We start from the raw sequence: 11,129 nt of genomic DNA, 5'->3' as shown, positions 1-11,129 counted from the left end.
CACATATAATAGAAGGTAGTATCTCAAATTTAGCCCAATTTGATCCAAACCTTAAGAAAAATGGCAAGGAAGATATACAGGGTAGCTTCTTCAGCTGCCAGGAGCTGGAGGCTTGCTTTGTCCTAAGAGAAAGAGATATGGCTTTAACACATTCCATGTGATGATGTCACTCAAAGTCCACAGTTCCAATGTTTGTCAAACTCTTGCCAGTTTCTGTTGAGTTTGATTCTATCTTAAGGATGGGATGCGTGGACATCCTTTCCTAATTTGTCTCCTTCTGTGTGGAGTTGTAGAGCAGAAGGATAATTTTTTTTTCCACGGCATTCAATTACACCATGGTATTTACTTAACACAATTCACAAGAGAAACATTTGTCCTGAAGCCTATCTTTCAAACTCAGAGCCACTTCATTAGTCTTTGAATAAATAATTAAAATTATAAGTAATAACATTCAGTTGCATTAGTAAAACCTTTATTAGTATGTCATGCAAAAATACCATTAAAGTTGTTTTATTTTTCTGATACTATTGTGAAAATCCTGATTCTTTTTTTTTTTTTTTCAAAACATATATATCATTTATTTTGGAAACATGCCTTCAAGAATTTACATTTGCTGCATTCTAAAATCAAAGGCTATATGTTTCTTTGCCAACCCTCAAGCTAAGAGGTGTGACACCCAAAGTTCTCTCAGGATCCCAGAGGCCTCAAGAGCAACTCTATTGTTTGTTTTGTTTTTGAGACAGCGTCTCACTATGTAGCTCTGGCTGTCCTGGAACTCACTATGTAAACCAGGCTGGACTTGAACGCACAAAGATCTGTCTACCTCTGTCTCCCAAATTCTGGGACTAAATGTGTGCACCACTATGCCAGGCCAAAGGCAACTCTTGAATCCCAAAGGGCAAGAGTTTAGTATCAACTGCCCCAGAGTGCCCCTGTGCAGAACAAACTGCCCTTCCAGACCTGGCTGCTGAAGTTGCCTGGATGCCCTGGTAAAGGGCAACCCAGAGAAACACCAGCCAGGAGTGCCTGCCTCATGGGGAGTTCTGCACTACCCTCCCCACACCCGTGACCCTAGTGGTCACCCCCCCCCCCCCAGCAGTCACACTAAAGTACTCTTGTAGCTTGAGCAAGGCCTGGAATCGATGAGAAATGGTGTTCTTCTCAGCCTTTGGCATCTCTGCATACGTTTGCTCATATCCAACAGGCTGAAAGCAAGGGTCCTAGACAAAGTCCCGGCAGGCTCGTGGCTTCACGATCTGGCCCGAGGTCTGTCCCCCTGAACAGGAGGACTGGCTGGCTTGGGTCCCCGGTGCTGAGAGCAAATGTGCACAGTGTGTAGCCGGCCAGGAGCTGGTGGAGACCTTCAGGCTTTAGCTTCTGTAGGAACCATTTTATGTAGGGGCCAGGGAGCCCCCCGAGGGCACTAAAGCACAGACAGGTATCCTCCACCAGTACAGGACCCTACACCTGGCGAGCAGCCTCCCGTATGGAAATTTCATCCGGCTCTCTCTTATACTCAGGCAGGTCAATTTTCTGTGCCACCAAAGCGCTTGGAAATGTATTTCCTAGAATCTGAATGACCTCCTCTAGCTTCTTTGCGTTCCCAGTCACAAACACGATCTTCTTCCCCGCCAAAGAAGCAGCCATTGCATAGGCTGGTGACGGTCGGGAATCGTAATCCTGATTCTTAATTGTAACTATAAGTAGAACCAGAATTTACTTGTTGTGATATATATTTCTTACCATATAGGAAATTATCTCATATATTTTCTCTACATCCGACATACAGAAAGAAGCAACAGTGTACAAAGAGTCAAATACATTAGAGATTAGAAGATAATGAATATATATTGGTAGTCTAATTAAAGGTCTCATATAACCCAGTTTAATGGAGGACTTTCTGTCATAGTAAAGGATGAACTTGAAATTCTGATAATTTTGTCAAAACCACCCCTTACATACACACATGCTGAGATTAAAGTTGTACTTCTCCAGGCCCAGTTTTTTGGTTCTGGACAGTGAAGTCAGGGCTTCATGAATGTTAAGCAAGCAATCTACCAATTGAACTACATCTGCTGACATAGTTGTGTAGATTTTAAGAGATAAAAGTGCATATATAATTTTCTCATAAAAGTTCTTTAGAATTATTATTTATAGATGGTAAGTGTATTACTCAATGTATTTAAATATTATAATGCGATTTAATATAAACCATGATGAAATTACAAGTAGTTATAATCACCCCAACATTTTCTTATGTCTATTTTCAATTCAAACTCTCAATCATAGCCCCAGGCAAATACAGTTCTTTACCTGTTTTTTATGTTTCCTATGTAAAAAAAAAAAAAAAAAAATCACTTGAATTGCAAATCTTTATGTCTACTTTCTTTTACTATATGTAAGGGATTTGAAATTCACAAAAAAATGTTTATAATCTCTTTCCTTTCATAGACACATTTTATCTATTTGTAGTTTGTAGGATTAATCTTTTTTTTCATAAATCCCTCTAATGTTCTTCATGTTTATGAATTATATTGTTGGGAAAATTAATTTGGAGGCTTTTGAGTGGATATATATATATATATGTATATATATATATATATATATATATATATATATACATACATCCCTTGTTTGAAATATAGGAGTGGAATTTTAGGCTTATATATTAAGTACATATAATCAATATATGCTTTTAAAAGTAGCTGACAAACAATTTTCAAAATGACTAAAGATTTAGCATTCGTTTTTGCCTCTTTTATTAAAACTAGATGATTTCTAGGTGCTGGTGCCACATGCCTTTAACCCCAGCACTTGTGAGGCAGAGGCAAACTGATATTTGAATTTGAGATCAACCTGGTCTATAGAGTGAGTTCCCAGCATCCAGGTCTACACAGAAATACCCTGTCTCAAAAAAACAAACAAACAAACAAACAAATGAAATATATTTTCTCATAAAATATATACTAATTACATAAAACTATTTGAGGGGTCATATGGAAACCTAATATAGTAAAAACTTCTTAATATATATATGTATTCTATATATATACATATATATATATATATATATGTAATAAATCTAGATAGAATCATCAAATAATGGGTGAGACCAAGCCCCTAAGCTCTGAGGGGAGGGATTTGATGGAGATTTATTATTTAGAGCTCTGTTCCAAGGTTATCATTCTCTGCATAATGACTTTCTGTGGGCCCTGTATTTGTTTACATATGCTGTCTGAGGAAGCTTATCTAATGTTGGCTGAGCAAGACACTGATCTATGAGTATGGCAGAATAATATTAGGAGTTATTTTATTGTCACTATTTTTAAGACCAGTAATATTTGGTTTACCCTAGGTCTCTGGGCTACTACATCTCTGTCTCTGTCATCCAAGTAGTATAAAGCATTTGTAATAGCAATTTCATAGATTTTAAATTTTGTCCAAATGTCCACATTTCTATTGCCAATATTTTTAACTACAGCCATTCTAGCTTTCAGTGTATTATGGTCTCAATGCATATATGTCAATGTAAAAGGACAGTAGAGAAATTAATAATGGCTTCCTTGAGTTACATTTCACAGGTTCATTTTAATAAATGAACAGAGTCTACAAACTACCAAATTTTATTATCAATAAATATATTCTGAAGTAACTAAATTAAAGCAGAATGTACATCCTCATACTTGTGATAGATAAGGGAATAATCATTTGCTCTGGTACCAACCACCTATTTGGAGGATGTGGACTTTTATACTTACAATCAAATGAGAAAGAGGTTAGTGGTCTGTGGTTCAAATCACCACCCTCTTTCCAAAGAACCATAATCTACTACTTTAATAAATACTCTTCCAATTAATCTATTCCCATCAGTTTCCATTTTAAAGTCATTGATTCCATCATTTTTGGTAGTTAAATCATTTCTTAAGAGGCAGCAGAGTCTTGAATCTTTAAAATTCTTGCTTGGTCATTTCGGCTGACATCAGCTGACATACTCTTTTTAATATTTCATAACTTGGGGTAAAGGACTTTGAGGAGATGCAGTCATGTTCTTCCAATTCAGGGTTTATGAATGTATGGGAAAAACATAAGTCATCACTTGAACATGTGTTGGTTAGTTTTATGTCAAGTTGACATAAGTGTCACTTGGGAAGAGGAGCTGCCAATTGAGAAAATTGTTTACATAATATTGGCTTATTGGAAAACCCATAGAGTATTTTATTGATTAATGGTTAATGTGAGATATCCCAGCCCATTGTAGATGGTGCTAACCCTACACAGGTGTTGGCTGTTAGCCTTTTGTAAGACTCTGTACATTAGCAGAGGTGATGTATAGAATAACAGACTCAGGGAAAGGGAATGATCTTTCTAGAAAGCCGGAACTGAATAGGTACTTATGGATGGATGTGTTTGGAACAGGGGTTGGGTGGGATAGGAGAATCAAAGAGGAATGAGGAGGAAAAAGAAGAGTAAGGGAGAAAAATAGGCCAGATAGCTAAAATAAGGTTATTTGAAAGCTCATATGGAAACCTAATACAGTAGAAGCTTGTGTGTGTGTGTGTGTGTGTGTGTGTGTGTGTGTGTTTGTGTGTGTGTGAAATCTAAGTAGAATGGTCAAATAATGGGTGAGACAAAGCCCCGACTAGATACATCTTGCCACCAAATAAAGCCTCTAGTGCCAGGAATGGGTTACATGTAAAGAAGTTGTTGGTCAAAGGAGACTCATGAAAATCCACAAGCAACCCAGGCTATTGTATTATCTATTGGTTGCTTTCCACAACTAACAGTAAGGCCCTACTGTTGAATGAAATACCTACATAACTCACTGTACATGGAGAAGTGGAGCTGATGCCTACCTGGAGACTAATATCCATGGTACTGGACGGTACCCTGAATGCTACCAGAGGAGAAAGGTAAGCATCATCCCAGCTAGAAGCATTTCAATATACAATGGAAACCTCTATGCAGATATACAGATGCAATTTTGGCACAAAACTTATGGAGATAACCAACTATTATCTAATTGGAATTGAGGCCTACTCCATGAGAGGAACCCATGCTAAACAATGCCTGGGTAGCCAATAACCTGAGACTAGATAGCCCAGGGACCTAGGAGAAAACCAAACACTACTGTTTGCTAAAGGAACAGTCACAATAAAATGACTCCTAATGACATTCTGCTATACTTATAGATCGGTGTCTTGTTCAGCCACCATTAGAGAAGCTTCCTCTTACAGTAGATGGGAACAAATATAGAGTCCTTCAAATGGACAATGTGCAGACAGTGAGAGATTGGAACACTCAGTCTTAAATGGGAAGTCTTTACGAAACCGCTCCCTTTAGCACTTAGAGAACTCTACTGAAGATGAGGCAATACAATTGTAGGAGCCCATGGATAAAGAGAACAATAAAGAAACAAAGCCTTTTAGACACAACAGAAGTGATGCGTATATGAATTGACAAAGTGTGTGGAAGTATACACAGAGTCTGTACAGGTCTAAGCCGGATGTGGTCACAGTGTTGAGAGAGGAAGTAGTGACAAGCCCCATGTCTAAACCATAAACTATCTTCCACTAAGAAATGCTTGCCAGAGATAACAGTTTTCTCCAATGGAGTCTCAGTAGATATGCAAACCACACTTCAGAGCAGACCTCATGCCCAGCAGAAGATGGCAAACACAAAGTGAACCCCACACCATAGTGGAGAAATCCTTTCTTCATAGTGTTTTGTCAGGACTATTGTTTTTCTTACAGGTACTTTGGGTATATAATGTGGCCTTTGGTTTTGTGTTTTTACTTAGAAATTTATGTGTCTCTGAATCAATGTAGTTTTTTTTTTTAATTTGGCTTTTTCTTCTATTTGTTTGTTTGTTTGTTTTCTAAGGAGACCAGAAAGGGTAAGGATTTAGATAGAAGGGAAGATGGGAAGCATCAGGGAGAAGTTGGGGGAGGGGAAACCATAACCACTTTTCTGTGAGAAAAGAAAGAATATCAGGTCAAAATCATAACATGTCACTCAGTTTGGGACTCCAGCCAAGTATTCCAGAAGTGATTAAAAAAATCTCAGAGAGGAGGGAAGGAATCTGGATCTATTTCTATTCTTTCTCCTGAGTGGGCACAGGTCTGCTTCATGTTTATCTTAGGTGTCAATATGAAGTCCAATGTAGTGAAAATAATAATCTACTTCTGACTGCTGCAAAATTTTCATTTATGTCACCATCCACTTCCCTGACAGGCAAAGAACTCTTACCTACTCATCTGGAGAATGTCTTAAATAGCATAATATTGGATTTAAAAGATGTCTATTTTTCAATTCTGGTAAAAATACATACATGGAGGCATTACCAACTTAATAGTGCTTTCAGACCCACATTGAATCCAATGGGTCATGCACCTGTACCTTAATGTAATCAGTCACTGTTGGTCTAACATCCAATTTTTCCCTTTGACAAAGCACAGTGTGAACATAGACACAATGCTCTTTTTTTGTGTGTGTGGGAGATCTCTTAAGAAAGCCTTGCCCACCATACTGTGGAGAATAACCATTTTCAAAATGGCTTATCTGTAGTTATGTAAGTGCAGATTAAGGTCTAGAAACATGTGGCACCTTTGCAACTTCCAAGCTAGAGATGTCAATAATGTGTTCTATACATACCCACATAAACTCTGTGTGTCTCTGTGTGTGCCTCTGTCTCTGTCTCTCTGTCTCTCTCTCTGTGTTAATCAGCTTTCATTTTATCAGATAGCAGAGCATCTGAGTGATTTCCAACCAACAAGCCATGATCAGTTGGGAACAAATTTAAAAAATAATAAAGCACGCTAAATTACATGTACCAGCAAGAATTTTTTTAATTATAAATGAAATGTCCAAAGAATAATTTTTTTAAATTAGGTATTTCCTTCAGAAAACTTGTAATCCATTTCATGGTGAACTCTAAAAGTAATATACAATTTAAAGAAATAAATACAGCAGCATTTTTATAATGAGACTATTCCACCGAGTAGCAGCCCTGAGGATTTACAGTGAAAAAGTTAGGAAACCCACCAGTTCATTTACAATACCTCATCGCAGTCCCCATAAACTTAAGAATGCTTTCTAAACAAATTCTGCACACAGTCATCTTGCATGCTTGTCAATGCAGGGTCATTTCAATGAGCTATAGTTTGTATATATAGATATCTTCCTTAAACTTCAGGCAATTTGAAAATTGCTTGTCAAAATCAGGTAAAATCTGTTTTAGAACAAAATATATATTATGCAGTTTAAAGAGACCATGTGTGCAGCTTAGACAAGAACAGGACAAGTACTTTCAAACAAACAAAAAACATGTGAAAATGTTATAGTAATAATCCATACTTTATGTCCCAAGTTCTTTTGTTCCTATGCTTAATATTCATTTTGATTAATTTGGAAAGTTTTATTAAAAAAAAAAAAGCTGCACAGCTTGTCCATATTTACGTTCTGAAAATTGAGAAAGAGAAAAGAAATGCTAACAATTCTTATGGTGGTATTTTATTTGTACTGAAATGTGATTTTCTTTGTATGTTAATAAATAAAGTTGCCCGGGGGCCAGAGCTATTAGAGCCATAGCCAGAGCATGGTGGTGGTGGTGGTGGCGGCGGCGGCGGCGGCGGCGCACATCTTTAATCCCAGCACTTGGTAGAAGGGCTAGGTAGATCTCTGTGTGTTCAGGGATATAGCTAGCATTGGAGACATACGCCTTTAAGACCAGGAGGGCGGTACTTACAGGCAGTGACGAGGCAGTCATGTGTTTGCGTTTACAACCAATGAGAAGGCAGAACAGAAAGACTATGGGAAGCTAGGAGCACTGCAGGAGGTAAGATTTTAGCTCTGAGCTTTGAGCTCTGACCTCTCACCTCTCAGCTTTCTCTTTTACATTGGTTCTGTGTTTTTTATTTTAATAAGGCGGTTGGTTACATCTACAAATTCTCACATTCTTCATTTTGCTTTTGTAATATGTAGCTGATATTTTATTTGAAGGTAAGTTTTTTGTTTTTTTTGTTTTTTTTTTTCCTGAAACTCTTGCACTTTGAGTTAGTGTTTCTTTTTGACTTGTGGAAAAACCAGAAATGACTCTTAAACACTGCTAAATGTCAGGCTCATTTTGCCATTCAGTTTTGTTTCTGATACCACACCTTATTTTTGTTACAAAACCTAAACTTAATTATGCCATCAGGCCAGCAGGTTTGAAAGGAAAGAACAATATAATAGATAAAGAACAGAGCTGGGAGGAGTGGAGTAGTCTGTGAGGCTGTATTGTCTGAGCCTGTTGTCTTGAAATCATTCTGGATGTTGGATCATCTGGGCCATGGTGTCATCGGAGACCTTTCAGGGGGTCTTGGCTGGTCATACCTGATGTATCTTAATCTGGAACAAATCCATAGCCTCTGACATTATGTGGAAACAAAAGCAGAGCCTCCTTTTTAAATCAACATATCCTTACATCCAAATTTTGAAGTCAAGTTATCTTTAAAATATACATATTGGTTTAACTCCGCTGCCTTTACAATCAAATATCTCTCTTTAGGGAAAAATCCCAAAGACAACACAATCTAGATTCTCTGTGTAATATTTATCTTTATGTGGCTTATTTTTTATATTACCTTTACTGTCTCTTTAAAGACTTTATTTTCAAAAATTATCTATTTTTTATATAACTATATATATATAAAATATATATAAAATATATATATATATATATATTTTTCTTTTAAGTCTAGCTACAGAGGATCTGCCCTGCTATAGTAGCCTTGACTGTTGAACACAGGTGGCATAATACGAAGGGAGAGAAACCTGGGTGGAGAGAGGAAAACTGACTGGTAGGATCATTGACTCTCATCTGGACTCTCTCTGTTTTTTTTCCCCCTGAGGTGCTGGAAGGTCCATGCAATTGGGCAGTCCAGTTTTCTGCTCTAAGTTTTCCTGCAGATGATCTGATTCCTGTTGCAATCATTCATAAGTTGAGACTGTGATCAGGTCACAGCATTGTGAATTCCTTCTGGGTTCAGGTGGCAAATGTTAGGCCACCCAAATGTGGTGCTTGTCAACACCTTACACAGGGCTCCAGTTCCAAAGACCTCCAGAGGGTTCTATAAACAAATCTGTTATCACCAGACTGTGCTACACAACTGCAATCCCAACACTTGGGAGGCTGAGGCAGGAGGATAATAAGTTTGATTCAAGTAAAGGTTATAGAGTAAGAATTTATATTAAAAATAAAAATTAGAAACAAGAAAAAAAAGAAATGGACATGTATTGCATGCTCATACTTTGATATTTTCAAATACAGCTTCACTGTGTTACTATGAACCAATGGCTGAGGGGTCCCCAACTGGATCAGGCCCTCTGAATAGGTGAGACAGTTGATTGGCTTGATCTGTTTGGGAGGCATCCAGGCAGTGGTACCGAGTCCTGTGCTCATTGTATGAGTTGGCTGTTTGAAACCTGGGGCTTATGCAGGGATGCTTGGCTCAGTCTGGGAGGAGGGGACTGGACCTGCCTGGACTGAGTCTTTCAGGTCCATCTCAGTCCTCGGGGGAGGCTTTGCCCTGGAGGAGGTGGGAAGGGGGGGTGGCAGGGGGGAAGGGGAGGGTGGCAGGGAGGGGGAGAACAAGGGAATCCGAGGCTGATATGTAGAATTGAATGTTATTGTAAAATAAAATAAAAGGAAAAAAAGACAAATTTATAACACACATACACACAAAAAAAGTGTTTCAAGAGCTGAGATGAGTTTTTAGGGAGAGTACTGGTGGACATTGGAAAGGAGGTTCCCTCAGTAAGATTTAGCCAACTAGCCTGTTTATACTTGGCAGTTGGCATATCTAGTTAGGCTTTTGTCCAACAGAGGTTAGGGAGACTAGTGGTAATTTCCTTGATGATTTCATAGACCTGTCTGCTATATCTACGAGAAAGCCATCTGTGGGTTGTAAAGCAAAGATTTAAGGAGGTTATCTAAAGGGACAGTGCTGTGGGATAATGCTTTTGTACACTGGTTTCATAAAATGCTGATTGGCCAGTAGCCAGGCAGGAAGTATAAGCAGGGAAAGCAGACAAAGAGAATTCTGGGAAGAGGAAGGCTGAGTCAGGAGATGCCAGCCTGCTGTCCAGGGAGCAGTATGTAATGGAATTCAGGTAAAGACCTGGAAAACGTGGCAACATATAGATTAACAAAAAAAAATGGGCTCAGTTTAAGTGGGCTGAGTTTAAGAGCTAGTCAGTAGGAAGCCTGAGCTAATGGCCAAACAGTTTTAATTAATATAAGCCTCTGTGTGTTTATTTGGGACCAAGTGGCTGTGGGACATGGGTAAAAGAGATTCCACAGGACCCAAGAAAACTTTTAGCTATAAATGGTGCCCAATAGCTCGAGACCTGAGAATACTTAATAAGCATTTCTAAACAGAGCCAAAATGAGGTTTCTGCTTCATGTCTCATGCAGGCAGTGAGACGCTGCAACATGTCAGGTTCATGGCATATGGGCTGGAGCTATGGCATGGCACATTCCCACTGAGTTACACAGAGGTTTCTGCAAGCCATGCAACATGGTACATGATGGATATGGCTTTTGCTACTAAAAAAAAAAAAAAAAAGAGGTTACTGGTCTATACACTGATGAAAGCATACACTGCCTCCCAGAGTTGGTGGTGAGCATGGTTCCAAAAGCTGGCTTGTAAACATAGTCTGCCATGTTGGGAAGCTAAGGTGGGCAGAGCCAGTAGCCAAAGCTGATATTTTTGCCCTAACAATGCTGCAGTTTAAATCAATAGATCCACAATAAGACAGATTCTGATAAAATAAAACTTTAAATGGTTTACAATGTGTGTAAAAATGTATGTAGGCTTGGAAAAGAGAGAAAAATGAATATAGACAGTTATGTAAAGAAATAAAAGTTTAAAAAAATAAAGTATTTAAAGAGAAAGTAAAAATAATATAAAAATAAGCCATGTAAAGATGGATATTACATAGAGGATCTGGATTGTGTTATCTTTGATATTTTTAACTACAGAAAGACATTTGATTGTTAAAGCTGCTGAGTTAAATCACTATGTATATTACAAAGATATCTTGATTTCAAAATTTATGTCTAAGGATATGTTGCTTTTGAAAAGCAGTTC

General features: G+C 38.1%; 1 pseudogene; it reads right to left on the bottom strand.

Moving 5' to 3' along the window:
- Positions 1–1,096: 1,096 nt before the first annotated feature.
- Positions 1,097–1,647, bottom strand: LOC114689848 (annotated as a pseudogene).
- Between the last annotated feature and the right edge of the window lie 9,482 nt (positions 1,648–11,129).

Source organism: Peromyscus leucopus, chromosome 10 (genome assembly GCF_004664715.2).
Source record: "Peromyscus leucopus breed LL Stock chromosome 10, UCI_PerLeu_2.1, whole genome shotgun sequence".
Lineage (NCBI taxonomy): Eukaryota > Metazoa > Chordata > Mammalia > Rodentia > Cricetidae > Peromyscus > Peromyscus leucopus.
The sequence above is the reverse complement of the archived record's forward strand: the minus strand, read 5'-3'. Positions and strand labels throughout refer to the sequence as shown.